We start from the raw sequence: 15,721 nt of genomic DNA, 5'->3' as shown, positions 1-15,721 counted from the left end.
TTCCTTTTAGGTAAAGTTAAGCTATCTCAACCATCATCCTTTTCAAAAAAATCATCCTTCCCCCACAGATTCTGTAATTGTTCTTGAAAGGAGATTTACGTTTGAGCTCTTTTATATCCAAACTGTCAAATAACAATATTAACCACTTGCCACTTTTTATTTTTAGTAAAGTTAAGCTTTCTCAACCATCATCATTTTCAAAAAATCATCCTTTTCCCAATAATTTAGTTTAATTATACAATTTTAGATGTAGATACATACTCCACCACAGAAACCTACTTTCAGCTACAATAACCTATAATGATAATATTCCTTTGTTCATATGGGGCTCATTTTCACATAAATACCTTATCCCTTTTTTTCAGGGTGCATACACTCTTTTACTACGGCCCTTCTGTCAGCCACACTTAAGTGACTAGGACCGATACGCACCCATTGCTCACAAGATATGGAGTTTATTTTACTTCTTACACATAACTTCAGATGTGCCCACAAAGACCGTACACAGCTCTCATACAAAACAAATCAAATACAATTTAAATACACAAGTTAATATTAATTGATACATTTCCTCAACATAATGAATTTCTCTACTCTTCTGAGCAACCTTGCTTTCTATTTTCATTGATACACTTCCACAACTTGGGTGACGACCACCCACCAAACCAAATGTTGGATAGATAATCCATTTGTGTGGGACACCATTGAAAGGTAGCGCGAAACTGTGAAATAATAACAGAATGAAAACATTTTAAATATTTGTTTAGTTTATAAAAATAATTTATTTAATCCATACCAACTACAACATAATTAAGGCATAGATAAAATGTTATATAACATAAAACAATTGTAATGGCGATTTCAATTTAAGGATCACTGTCTTTTTAAATTTTGAGCACAGATCAGATGCGGAGTTATCATGTTGTACACTTTGAATGAAGAATAAACAAATAAAAAAAAGTTTATCTTTTAAAATGTATTATTGTTAATGAATACATTTCATGATTTGCAAATATTTTTTATTGTAATACGCTAACCACACCCTATAGGCTAAACAGAAAAAAAGAAAAAATAACGTTTCAAATCCACACAGTTTACGATGTTTTAGTGACTATTTATTCGACAAGTTGACATGGGAGGATTGCCACCTCGTCTACTGATAGACGTCGCAGCCTCTTGATGACTGAAATCAATGCCTTCTCATACATTGGATAAAAGGCTTTAAAAAAATCGCGTTTGAATGAGCTCGTTGGACACTGGTTTGCACCGGGTTGCTGCTTTTGACACAGCGCTGTTAAATAGTTAAATAAACAGTTAAATAAACAATGGCGCAAACAAGCGTCTCATGTGCGTTTCGGGTTAAAGAACATGTTTCCTAATGTGAAAACTAAAACCAACAGACTGATGAAATTGCGGGATATTTTCTCAATATGCGACGTGCGGGACAAGGGGTGAAAATGCTGTGGTAAAACGCAAAGCGGGACGGGTGGTCACCCTATTCCTCAACACAATGAGTAACCTGTCAAGTCCGCGGTCTGTCTTCACTGACACACTTCCTTATGGAGACAGATCAGTCTCCATAATAATACATTTACAAAACGAAATTCATAAATTCACAGCACAATTCACATTCACAAAATCAGATTCGTAAATTCAAAACACAATTCATAAATTCACAAACATTTTCCCCAAATGCTCACATAAATATATATTGCAGAAATAAATTCAGAATGTTTTCACAAATATGTATAAATCATGTTCTTGAATTACTTTCCAGTAAACATTTGTGAATGTTGTTACATGTATTTATGGATTGGTGAATCTGCATTTGCAAATCGTCACAAGTGTGTGGATTGCTTTGAATTTGTGTGTGGTATTTTTGAGACTGTCCTTCCAAGGTGAGATTCAAGTGTAACTTTTTTTAAGGATGGCCTGTTCAGCCAATCGCGTTGAGCTTTTGATCCACCAATCCTTACTGAAGTGACTCGAGAAGCTCAACGTTGCACATTACTGTGCAGTGTGCCTGCATTGGTTCAAAAACAGAGAGGGACGCAAGACCACACTCAACAAGTAAGTAAAGTTTACTTTTTATACCTGATGCCACTCTAGATCTCATAAAATATTCATAAAGCTTGTTTTTGTTACTGAGCTGGCGGTGTTGAATTGAAGGTGAACATGTTTGAACTGGTGTTTTAAGAAGACTGTTGCAGTTACCAGAGCCTTTAAAATACAGTCGCCACAAACTTTGCTCTTGCGGTTCACGTAATAAAACATTTAAACAGATGTTGACACGTATGCCTGAGCGATAAAATAAGAGTAATTTTAAATATTGTAGTTGGAGCTCGGGGGCGTTGGATCATCTGCTGTTATATTTTAAATGCTGGCAATGTTTTACCTCTTCAGGATGTCATCGCCATTCGCAAGACAAAGCATATTTAAAGCTTTGATATGTTAATGAAAGATGGGAAATGGCGTGGAATATGACTTGTGGTGATAGATAGTTTCAAATATTGAATTTCAGCACCAAAGCACATTTATTTAAGTATTTTTTGACCACATTTGTTGCTGAAATGACTGCATTTATTGTATTTTTAACATATTAGTTCATCTCTCACATCCAGTAGTAGTAAGCTTTAGTTAATGTGTATTGGTAAATAATAGCTACTTAGATGTATATGTTCTAACTGCAGTTAACTATACTAACAATAAACTTGGATACATTGATGAATTTAAACTGTGCCACACAACTTAAACCTCTGACACATTGTTCTCTCTCCTTAATAGGAGCTGATAGAAAAGTCTAAGCAAGAGATTTTCCTGTAGTCATGCAGTCTCAAGTTTCAGTTGTGGTGGGTGTTGTTCTTATTATTTATTTAATACAGGCAAATAATATATATTATATATATTTGTGTGAGCATTTGGGGAAAATGTTTGTGAATTTATGAATTGTGTTTTGAATTTATGAATCTGATTTTGTGAATGTGAATTGTGCTGTGAATTTAGGAATTGTGTTTCGTAAATGTATTATTATTGAGACTGATCTGTCTCCATACTTCCTCGACACAATGAAAGGCAACCCTTGCAGGATTTAATGCCTAACTCTCGTAGGACTTTGGCCTATAGGACTTATCAGGACTTAAACTCTACACTTAAATAAATATTACAATCTGAATTCACTATTCTCCTCAACACCAACAACTTTTTGTACATATAGTTCTTTTCAGAGGAGCTTTATGTGTCCTCTGTCACGCTTTTGGTCCAAGCAGGAGAACACACTAGAGTACCAGTGAACAGGGTTTAATGAACAATCCAAGGTGAAAAAACTGAAGACAGGTGAACAAAAACAGGCAAAATCCAAAGCACATAAAAACACACAAAAACGGGTAATCCAAATCGGGTATCGAGTATATCATAAGCGGAACTATCAAACAGGTTGTAACGGCCACCTATGTCTAATGTGTATGTACCTTTAAGATGAAGTCTTGCTGTGTATGCATGCGGCTCCTGCGTTAGCACGCGGAGAGTTGGGCTTGTACGCTGAGAGGTGAACAGGTGTGATGGTCGCTCTACTGCTGACTAATGTGTGTACCTTTTCCTTTGTGACGGAACTGGAGGGTTTCCTTCCCCGTTTCTACACCACTATAAAAGTGTGCGGGATGTTTAACCGATGGACTCGTGTCTTTCTTCCTCGGCTATGGCCATCTGTTCCATTCCGGGTACGTTGGCTTAAACTCTCTGGCCCGCCGTTACAAGGTATGAGGAACAAAGTTGGACTAACAACAACAACACTCGACAACTAACTGAACATAGGGCAGGGTATACAGTATAAAGAGTCCGTGAATGAGGTGCAGGTGCGTATGATCAGTAATCGGGGAGTGCGACAGTCTGTGAGGGAGTGACAATGTAGAGGGCGTGGCTGATGAGTGAGAATCCGGCATCATCACATCCATGGGCAAACAGTGGCAAACAACACAACTAATTATGTGAGCAAAAACTGCTTACCGTTTACGTGGCCACTGATTTGTGTTGTTCGTCGAGCAAGCCCGCCGTGGTCTTCTGCTCCCTCTTCTTATCCTGTTCGTGATGCCAATTGTTGTGGGTTCTCCCCACTTTGTGTGTAATAAACATTCTTCAGTCTCAGGTTTTGATGCCAAAAGATAGACTTTATTGTCAGAGACAAACAAAGCCAAGTTGGTTCGCGAAGCAACCGACTTCTCTCCCTTCAGCCATCTTAAATACACGCCTTCTCACGCACATGCCACTAGTATGTATTATCATTGGAACAAAAGGGCCATTCTGTCACAGCCTAATTTGGTTATAAACATATGTAGGGACAATGTGCCCGTTCTCTTACAGCCTGATTTGATTATAAACATGTGAGCAAGCAGAACCTCTCCCACCGTCCGTGAATGCAGAATAACTCAAATACATAATGGTAGAATAAATTTATACATATAAGGGATTATTTGGGGGTATAAAATCTGCGACAACCCTTATGTTGTCTTCGTTTGTGGTGTACACATGGTCTTTGGTGTCTCTATAGACCCCAGGCAGCAAAATGTAATTTTATAACAAAATTGTGTTTTTTTAAACAAACTTAATTTTAGTCTGTTATAATAATAACTGTATAAATGTTTTTACTCCACATTTTTGCAGTTTTTGGAGGATTTTTGATAGTTTAAATAGGTTTTTATATAAAAACAGTTTTTTATGTAAAATTCAATTTATAAAAGACCCAACATTCATGGGGATAACGTGGATTATTTGACATGGTTTAGTGTAAGATTTTTGCCCATCTTTTGGAAAATGCTTTGTTAAAAAGTAAAAAATCATCACTTTTACCAGTGGATTTCTGCATTTCCTGTGCTATTATACCGAAAGATTTTTCATTTGGATTAATTTATGGATTGGATTCATATCATTCATACACATTATGAAATCACAAGTATATCTATAAAAATTACTTTGTCAAAGTTTATCTTTTTTTTGTACTGAAAAGTCAGTTTTTCAATAATGTTACATTATGATTAAAATCAAACCGAACAAGATGTTACAAAGAGAAAAGTTGCAGTCTTTAGAGTTTATAATTTATTTCAATCATCTGTTCTTCATATAATTCTACAAATTTAATCTAAACATCAGTTACTAAATGTAAGAGAACTGTGTGTCTGTGCTAAATTGTTTTGTCTAATCCTTTCATCTCTCTCTCTCTCGCGCGCGCGCATGTGTGGGCGTTTGTGGAGTGTGTGTGTGTGGAGAGTGTACGGTGAGTCTGAGTGTCTTTGTTAGTGCGAGTTTGTTGAGCCATTATTAAGCGTGTTTTAAGCTATTTTTCTCTCCTTCTTGAATATTTATTTTGTTTGTTTTCATTTAAAGTTAATCTTGGTGAGTGTGTGCTCCAGGCTGTGTGCTACCTGTTGAGGAAGCATGATGGCTCCGCGGATTCGCGGGTGTTAAATACACGCACGTGGCGTCATGCAGTGGAGGTGTCGTCCGCAGTGAGTGTGTAGAGGATTGTTGTCTTGCTATAGGGGAAGCTGTTGGGCATGGAAGTATTCTGTCAGCTTCAAAAATTAATAATGCTGTGGTGATCTTTTTAAATACCGTGGAGAAAGCTAATGAGTGATGAATTGTTTTTGACAATTTGTTTGTACCTGTTCTCTCTTTTAATGCAGTCTAAAAAAGTGACTCGGTCTAATGTTCCTCCGTTCATTAGCGACCAGTTGTTATCACTACGGTCTCTTTCCCGGTACGGCAAGTTGGTTTCTCAGATTAAAAAAAAAATCCCCATTGGAAGTACATCTCCATTGTTAAAACACGTTTTTTAATTTAGACGGTTTGCTTATGTGACAGGGCGGTATGGGGAAAAGATTTTAAGAGAAAATTGTAGCGGACTACGCCACCCTGTTACCAGGGAAATGGGAAAGGAGGGGCACAAGACGTGGATATCAAAAATACAAAACTTTATTATATACAATCAATAAAAGTCTCTTTGAAACATCACATCAATGCATGGACAACTTGGGCACATAATGCACACTCGCATTCACACACAAGGAAGAAGCAAAGATTACCAGGGACAGGTATGCTAGCAACAGAGCCTGAGCTTCCAAGTCACACTTATTACATCACCAAGTGCACAGGTCACACCACACTGAAAAAAAACATTACTAAATTAGGAATGAACAACGTAAATAAGCAAAATAACAAAACTCTCCACTGGTTTGCAGCAAAGGGAGAAATTAACAGCTTCTCAGTAGGCCAAAGAAATGGCCTAAAGTCTTCTAAATAAGCTCCACAGGAAGCTGGATCAGACACATCACAGAACAAATCAATAATAAACAAACAAGTTACACAGAAACAATCAAAACAAAACAGGAGCCAAAAACAGCAGCAGCAGCACATAAGCATCGGTGTCGGGAAACTTTGCATATAAGCAACAGCGTTGGGAAATATTGCATGTAAACAGCAGCATTGGGAAAGGTTTCCTGTAAGCAGCAGCGTCAGAAAGGTTGCATGTAAACCGCAGCGTTGGGAAAGGTTTCCTGTAAGCAGCAGCGTTGGAAATGTTGCCCCACAGGTTATGGTTACAACGACAAATGCTCCTTCATCTCGTTAGCGCTACAGCAGCTACTTTTAGCAAAGCAGTGACACACATACGGCATCACCACGCCATAGCACAAGACGGAAGGAGGAGAACGTTAAAACAAGGCAAGTGCTAGCAATACAGACTGCACTGCTACCACATACCTTATTGGAGTCACGGCCGCATATCCCACGGCACTAATAAGCAGCAATGAGCTGAAACAACGCCGATCAGAAATGCTTTGTAACGGACCAGCTAACACATAGATCGATAAGTTACGCAGCCGCAAGCCAGCTACTGTCGTAACAAGATCATATGATAATAAAAATAACACATTAGACACAAACACGCATTAAAATGAGCTCTCTACTCACAGCAACCAACCTGTACGGAAGCGGGACTTTACGCCCGGAAGGGACGACCTTCGGACAAGGTGCACAGTGATACGCAGGCACACAAGAATACCCAAACGTTCCCCTATTATACATTCCGGGGGGATGTGTGATTGGACGAACCCTACGACAAGTGCAGGAACTAGTTAATAGACAACCCATGCTGTTCGTCCCACTACAATCACATAATTGTAAAAGATGACGTTGATTTGGACCTCACGTTTAAATACCGGATTGATGATTTTGATTATGTTGTCTATGCGGCAACGGGGAAAATGAAGTGTTTTGGGTGCAGTAAAGTGGGACATTTCATCCGAGATTGTCCCGAAAAAAAAGAAGTATCAATAGCTGCACAAAACACAAATGACACAGACGGTCGACCCGAGACGGTGCGGCCCGCGGTGGACCGAGCCGAGTCAAGAGTTAGAGACGATCGTGGCAGAACCGGCTGAGTCTGAGCCGCAAACAGTTCAGTCATAGATGATCGTGGAGGGGGGAATCTGTTAATAATGCAGAGTACACAAGTCTGGTGAAGACAAAATTGTCCTGGAAGGTCTGACAGTCTCTAATTCGGACAATATTGAGGGATACGAGCAGCATGTAATGGATATGGTGTGTGAGAATGTTGGCATCGATACAGAGGCAGAGAGTACACAGCAAAATCACCAATGTTAAAAAAGGTCAAATGAACTCTCACAGTATATATATAATCCACACTTTGAGAGTGTGGATTATATATACAGTGGCTTGCAAAAGTATTCATCCCCCTTCATTTTATTCACATTTTGTTATGCTGCTGCCTTATCTTAAACTACTTTAAATGATTATTATTTTTACATTAATCTACACTCCATGCTCAATAATGACAAAACAAAAAACTTATTTTTGACAGCTTTGCAAATTTATTAAAAATAAAAAACAAAAATAGGTACATTGCATAAGTATACATACCCTTTTCTGGGACACTTGAAATTTAGCTCAGAAGCATTAGTTTTGCTTGTTGATGTTTAAACACTTCGAGTGGAGATAACCTGTGCCAAATTCAATTGAATAAGTATGATTTGGAGTGGCACATACCTCTCTATAAAGGGTGCAACAGCTGAAAATGCATATCAAAGTAAAAACCAAGACATGAGGTCAAAAGAACTGCTTGTAGGATTGTATCAAGGCACAGATCTGGGGAAGACTTCTGAAAAAAATCTGCTGTATTGAAGGTTCACAGAAGCATGTAGCCTCCATTTATCCTCAATGAAAGAGGTTTGGAACCACCAGATCTCTTACTTGAGCTGACCTCCTGTCCAAACTGAGCCATCGATGGAGAAGGGTCTTGGTTAGAGCGGTGACCAAGAAGCTGATTATTACTCTGGTTGAGCTCCATGATCATATATGGAGATGGGAGAAACTTACAGAATGACAAACATCACTGCAACACTCCACCAATCTGGGCTTTATGGCTTAGTGGCCAGACTCAAGCATTTGCTCAGTGAAGACACATGGAAACTTGAAATATGCAAAAACGTACTTCAACGAATCTTTCAAACTGTCAGAAACAAGATATTCTGGTCTGATGAATCTCAGATTCATGCATCATGTCTGGAGAAAAACAAACACTGCTCAACACCTGTACAATAAAATCTTAACAGTAAAGTGTAGTGGAAACAGCATCATGATGTGGGGGTGTTTTTCAGCTTCAGGGACTGTACACAAAATACGAAGATAATGATCATGAAAACCTAGCCCAGAACATTCAGAACCTCGGACAGGGCAGAAGGTTCATTCTACAACATGACAATGATCCTAAGCACACAACTAAAACAATGCAAGAGTGGCTTATGGACAACTCTGTCTATGTCCTTGAGTGGCCCAGCTAGTGCTTGAACCCAACTGAACATCTCTGTAGAAACCTGAAAATGTCTGTCTACTGATGTTCTCCATCCAACCTGACAGAGTTTGAAAGGATCTGATGAGAAGAATGACAGAAGATTGCCAAATGCAGATGTGTAAAGCTTTTCACATCATACCCAAAAAGATTTGAGTCTGTAAAGGCGCTATAACCATTTTCTGAGTTGAGGGTATGAATACTTATGCAATGTACTTATTTATGTTTTTTTATTTTTAATAAATTTGCAAAGCTGTCAAAAATCAGTTTTTTGTCATTATTGTGCATGAAGTGTAGATTAATGTAAAAAAATAATCATTTAAAGTAGTTTAAGATAAGGCAGCAGCATAACAAAATGTGAATAAAATGAAGGGGGATTAATACTTTTGCAAGCCACTGTACACTGTGAGTGTTAATTTTACATTTTTTAACACTGGCGATTTTACTGTGTACACTGTTCAAAGGACCTCGCAAGCGAAATAACAGTGTTAATACATGTGACTTAAAATTTGTAAAGAAAATGAACACTGTTGAATGCGAAGGTCACAGTGATATAGAAAGTGACAGTGGATTGGATTCTAGCGTCTCCCTTTCGCAGTGTGAAGGGTCGATTCGCAGTTATTATTTGGAAGACATTAAACTGTTTCTCAAAGCAACTAAAAACAAAAGAGGGGTAAGAGTAAATTAATACTTTTCTGACCTCAAACAATTCGTTGAAAAAACAGGGGTTTTGATGACTGAAGGATTGCTTACCAATAAGGAAGTTTACTGCTTGAAAAAAATAGTGAGTAAACTTAATACTGGAATGAGTGATGGTGCTGAAAAACAAAGCTAAATTAATGAAGCTCGCAGCTTTGTTCTTTTTGTTTCCTTTCCTATTTTTTATGGGTGAAGTCAGCATTGCATCGTTAAACATAAACAGTGCAAGAGACATGAGAAAACGTCTCGGTTACGTTTGTAACCTCGGTTCCCTGATGGAGGGAACGAGACGTTGTGTCGAACCGACAGATGGGGTTCGTCCTTGAGAACCAATCGCTTCCGACTTCTCTAGAAAAGGCCAATGAAAATTGGCGAATGAAATTTGCATGCCGGACTCCGCCCCCGGATATCCGGGTATAAAAGGGAGACGGCATGCCTCATTCATTCACCTTTTGTTCTTCGGAGCCTTCGCTCGTGATCAACAGACTTCGCTACAAGACTGCCGGCTCTACGACGTGGTGCAGCGGACTGTCCCTTCCTGCAGCGACTTCCCCTGGGCGTCTCGGCGGTTCCAGAAGTGTTCGAGTTTTTTCTCTAAAAGAGCAAATTTCTCCAGCGTGGCATGTCCCGCTGTTCTCTTGGGTGCAACACACTCATCGAGGAGGGGGACGGACACGATATCTGCTTCCAGTACGCTGGGGCAGATATTGTGGATACGTCCTGCCCGCACTGCGGGCGGCTGACGATTCAGACGTTGCGTCACGGGTGGTTGTGTTCCCACGGGACTCAGCCACCACCTTGTCTGCTTCCCGTTCCGTGACGGCAGGACTACGGCCCTGCCGCCCGCTACGGCGAGCAGCGAGGGTGATATGAGGATTACTGTGAGCGCTAATCCGTCAGCCACTGGCTCGCGGACCGTTCGCACCTCGTCTCGCTCGTCTGACCGTTCCCCATGAGACGGTCCCACCGTCTTGTTCCTCAACCACGTATCGGACACGGTACGTGATGATGAGATGTCTGTTGCAGCATCGGAGGGTGACTTACTGGCATCAGACTCCGACGATTCCTTGAAGCTCCCTCCCTCGGGGGGTCGAGATCAGGAAGAAGCGGATGTCGAAATGTCAGCCATGCTTTCCCGGGCCGCCGGCATTGGGTTGCAGTGCACCGCACTGCCTCTCCCAACGCTCGCGGCTGGATACACGGTACATCGGGCTTGAGAGCGGCTCCAAGCCGCACTCGCCCCCAGTGCCGTGTTCCCCCGGAAGTGCATGAGGAACCTAGTACGACCTGGAACGCCCCCTTCGGCGCGTACACGTCAACTAGTTCCATCACCCTTTCTTCCCTCGATGGTGGGGCAGCTAGAGGATACGTCGATGTCCCCCGGGGGTCGACCTAAACTCCCGTCCAAAGCACGTAGGCTTTTCGGCATCTGAGGTGTCGAGAGCTTACTCTGCTGCGGGCCAAGCTGTCCCCTCTCTCCATGCTATGGCCTTCCTGCAGGCCAATGCGCGGAGAGAGCTCCACGAGGGTAAGACCGACCCAGCGCTTATGCAGGAACTCCGCGGCTTCACCGACCTCGCTCTCGGGCGAACAAGGTGATCGCGCGGGCCCTGGGTCGGGCGATGTCCACACTTATGGTCCAGGAGAGACACCTCTGGCTGAACCTTGCACAGGTGAGTAACTCTGAGAAAGTCCGCTTTCTCGATGCACCCATCTCGCAAGGGGGGGCTGTTTGGTGATACTGTCGAGTTCGACAGTTAGGGAGCAGACAGAGGATATCACGTATGTCCTCCCCAGCCGCGACTCGACCGCCCTCTGGCCGCCGAGATCCCGTGCACCGTCTGCTTCCCAGCAGCCCTGGTCCTCTTCGAGACATCGAAGAGGAGACCACCACCCCATCAGCAGCCGCGGCGAAAGCCAATGCGGCCCTCATGGGAAGACCCCAGGGAGTTCGAGAATACCTTTCTAAAAGTTTTCTCCCTCTCTGGGCGTTTATCACAGCCGCTCTCACCCTCTACACGACGGTGTTCGGCAACTCGACGTTGCGTCACGGCGAGACCCAATGTCGAGGATAATCAGCAGCCTAAGCACTCTCAATCGACGGTGCTTTGTGCCACATATCGTCTGGGTATTATCACAGCCGCTCTCACCCTCTGCACGACGGTGTTCGGCAACTCGACGTTGCGGCGAGACCCAATGTCGAGGATAATCATCAGCCCAAGCACTCTCATTCGATGGTGCGTTGTGCTACATCTTCGCCAGAGAGGTAAAACTGCAGAGCCGATCTCCTCCCCGGGGGTTCCCCCCCACGGCGAGGGATCCGTACTGCCAGCCATCGAACCACCCCCGGGAGGTCGATGAAGCAGAACGTACCCCTAGCCTCCCTGTCGGTCCCTAGGAGCCTGTCAAGAGCTTCCCAAACCGTCACGGTGACTACGGAATACGGTCCGTCTCGGCTACGCGATCCACTCCCCGGACGCCCGCCCAAGTTTCGGGGCATCCTCTTAACCTCAGCAGAGGCAAGGATGCCCCGTGCTTCGGGCCGAGGTCGCCACCCATCTGGTGAGGAAGCGATCGTGCTCGTCCCTCTAGCCGAGATGTTCAACGGGTTTTACAGCCCGTACTTCATCGTCCCCAAAAGAGCGGGGGTCGCTAGATCTGCGTACCCTGAACAGGCACCTACTCAAGCTGCCGTTTAGGATGCTTACGCAGAAGCGCATCCTGGCATCTGTCAGATGTCAAGATGGATTCATGGCAATCGACCTGAAGGACGCTTACTCTCATGTCTCTTCTCCCTCGTCATCGCCAGTTCCTACGGTTCGCTTTCGAGGGTCAGGCATATTAGTACAGAGTCCTCCCCTTCGGTCTGTCCCTGTCCCCACGAGTCTTCACGAAGATCGTGGAAGCCGCCCTCACTCCCCTCAGGGAGAGAGGTGTGCGGGTACTAAACTATCTCTACAACTGGCTCATTTGACACACTCATTTTGAGCATACTCTTTTTTGGTATGGAACACAACTCTGTCTCCATTCAGCGCGATTGCGCTCAGTCAGTGTTGTACTGCCTGGAATTTTTCAAGCAGTCAGCAGGAGGAGGCTCCTGGGTACATGGCATCCTCGATGGTGGTGATACCCCTCAGGTTGATGCACATGAGACCGCTCCAACACTGGCTACAGAGTCGAGTTCCCTGGAGAGCGTGGCACACCGGCAGCAGGCGGATGGTGATTACGCTTTTCTGCCGACGCACCCTAACCCCTTGGTCTTCAATGACCTTTTATACAAACGGGGGTCCCTCTCGGGCAGGCGAGACGCGTCAGGGTCGACAGACGCCTCCCTGCAGGGTTGGGGTGCCATGTGCAACGGGCACGCAGTGAAAGGGAGATGGACGGGCCCCCGCCTGCGCAGGCATTCAATTGCGTAGAGTTGTTGGATGTGCTACCCGCACTGAAGGGGTTACAACCTCTTGTGCAGAACGAGCGCGTGCTGGTCAGGTCGGACTGCACAATTGCCGTAACGTTTTTAACCGCCAGGGTAGCGTTCGCTTATGGCAGCTAACATGACTCGCCCGACGCCTCCTCCTGTGGAGTCCGCAGGGCCACACATATCCCAGGTGACCTGAACCAGACAGCCGATGTGCTCTCTCGTCAGTTATGCCTCGCGGAGAGTGGCGACTCCACCCCCGCGTAGCCAGCTCATTTGGGACAGTCAGGGCGGGCTCAGGTAGACCGCTTCGCCTCCCTGGACACCACCCATTGCCGCTAAGGAAATCCCTGCCTCAGCACGGAGGCTCTAGCGCACAGCTGGCCGTGGAACAAGCGGAAGTACGTCTTCCCCCAGTGAGCCTCACTGCACAGACCCTGTGCAAGGTCAGGGAAGAGGAGCATCAAGTGTACTAGTTGCACCATACTGGCCCAACCGGACTTGGTTCTCGGAGCTAATGCTCTTGACGACAGCTCCCCCCTGGCCGATTCCCCTGACGAAGGACCTGCTTTCCCAGGGGAAGGGCACGTTATGGCATCACGGGCTAGACCTCTGGAACCTCCATGTCTGGTCCCTGGACGGAGCGAGAAGATCCTGAGTGGCCTAACCCCTGCGGCGGTTTAGACCACTACTCAGGCTAGGGCCCTGGCCACTAGGTGACGATACGCCTAGTGGTGCCTCTTCTCATCCTGGTGCTCTTCTCGAGAGAAGACCCTCGGAGTTGCTTGATCAAGTGGATGCGGTCCTTCCAGAGACTCGAGAATAATCTCTCCCCTTCCACACTGAACGTGTATGTAGCCGCTGTTGCCGCTCATCACGACCCAGTTGCTGGTAGTCTCTAGGACAGCACAACCTGATCATTTGGTTCCTAGGGGCGCGGGAAGGACATCACCCGCGCTCCGTACCCTCTTACGACCTTGATGCGGTCCTGGAGCCCCTCGGAGATGCCGCTCTTTCTCACTTCACGATGAAGACGGCTCTCGGGAGGACGCTCAAGAGGGTAGCGGACCTACAAGCATTCTCCGTGTCCACAGATTGCCTAGAACTCGGGCCCGGTTATTCTCACGCTATCCTGAGACCCCGGCCCGGCTACGTGCCCAAAGTTCCCACCACTCCCCCGAGACACCAGGTGGTGAACTTACAGGCGCTCCCCACCGGGGAGGAAGACCCAACCCCATCCGTGTTGTGTCCAGTACGCGCATTGCGCCTCTGCTTGGACCGCACGCAGAGCCGCAGTAGCTCTGAGCAGCTCTTTGTCTGTTTTGGAGATCAGCAGGGAGGGCTGTCTCAAACAGAGATTGGCGCATTGGATCATGGACGCCGTCACTATGGCGTACCTGTCCTAGTTCGCCTACGCCCACTGGGTGAGAGCTCTCTCCACACGGAGTACAGCCTCCTCGTGGGCACTGGCTCGAGGCGCCTCTCTGGCAGACATCTGCAGAGCTGCGGGTTGGGCTACACCCATCACCTTCGCGAGGTCCTACAGCCTTCGCGTAAAACCGGTCAGCGAGTCTTGCGGGCATCAGGCAAGACCGGCGACCGGTAGGGTGTACGCCTATGACAGTACCTGACCCTAGGGGGTCAGCGTACTACTAGCCTCCCTTCTTCCCCCACTGGGTGAAGAACAGGCACTCCATCCATCACTAGCAAGCACCTCCTGTGGGCGGGCTGGGCAGAGCAGCCCTGCCCCTTAGGCCGGGTATCACCTGAGTTATTCGCAACATAGCTCTAACCGGACCTAGTGCTACCAGACGTTGCAACCCCCCAGCAGGGCGGTTCCGTCTGATGTATCCTCATGCTGGTTCCCACCTTGGTAACCCATGACCTCCTTAGGTGGACCTCCACCTCGCGGTTAACTCCTTCAGTCCGCACTTTCTTCCCATGAGTTCTCCCCCATCGGTGAGACCATGTTGGTATCTCCACTAGTCTCCTCCCTGCGGTAGGAAGTGGTCTCTGTAGCGCATCCCCCACTTGAGGAAGTAGCGCTTACCCAGTGGCCTTACGGTTCCGGGCGGCTTCTCGCTGTTAGAGAAACAAGGCCGCCGCCTGTGAGGCCGAAGGTAGGGGCCTTCCCACCTTTCTAGAAAGCTCTGGGACCCTCTACCTACCCACCGGTAGGTTACAATTTCGCGTTAGCGTTCACGGCTGACACGCCCAGGCCAGTCACCGTCGCTTCGTTGAGATTGTGACAGGGCACCGTGTTATGGCGTTTTCCATTGGAACCCCATCTGTCGGTTCGACACAACGTCGAGAGACCGACAGAAAGGGAACGTCTCGGTTACGTTTGTAACCTCGGTGCCCTGATGGAGGGAACGAGACGTTGTGTCCTCTTGCCACAACACGTGCTGTCCACTGCAGCAGTCGTGAGAGGTCTCAGGCTCATCAGAACTAAACAAACGTACGTCTCTGTAGACAGTTTTTACAATCTGCATGACACAACATCGAGAGACCGACAGAAAGGGAAAGAGCATTATTATATGAGGTGTTCAGACAGAAAAAAATTGATGTTATTTTTCTTCAGGAAACTCATAATGATTTAAATAAAGCTGTTGAGTGGACAAGATAATGGGGTGGCATCTCTGTGCTAAGTCATAATACCTCTGTAAGTGGAGGAGTTGCTGTTTTATTTTCAAAAAGTTTCACACCAGTTTCTTATGACGTTGATGAAATTATAAAAGGTAGAATTT

General features: G+C 45.3%; 1 protein-coding gene across 1 annotated transcript in view; it reads right to left on the bottom strand.

Annotated features, from left to right (window-relative positions):
* LOC130556371 (uncharacterized) overlaps window positions 1–4,247 on the bottom strand; it is an 86,703-nt gene extending 82,456 nt beyond the window's left edge. The window contains exon 1 of the mRNA XM_057337303.1: window positions 4,003–4,247. The gene's annotated coding sequence lies outside the window, so the exon portion shown is untranslated. The remainder of the gene's footprint in view (window positions 1–4,002) is intronic.
* Window positions 4,248–15,721: the final 11,474 nt, after the last annotated feature.

The sequence above is a fragment of the Triplophysa rosa genome, linkage group LG7, assembly GCF_024868665.1.
Source record: "Triplophysa rosa linkage group LG7, Trosa_1v2, whole genome shotgun sequence".
In the NCBI taxonomy this organism is placed as follows: domain Eukaryota; kingdom Metazoa; phylum Chordata; class Actinopteri; order Cypriniformes; family Nemacheilidae; genus Triplophysa; species Triplophysa rosa.
Note: the sequence above shows the minus strand (reverse complement) of the source record. Positions and strands in the feature narration are given on the sequence as shown.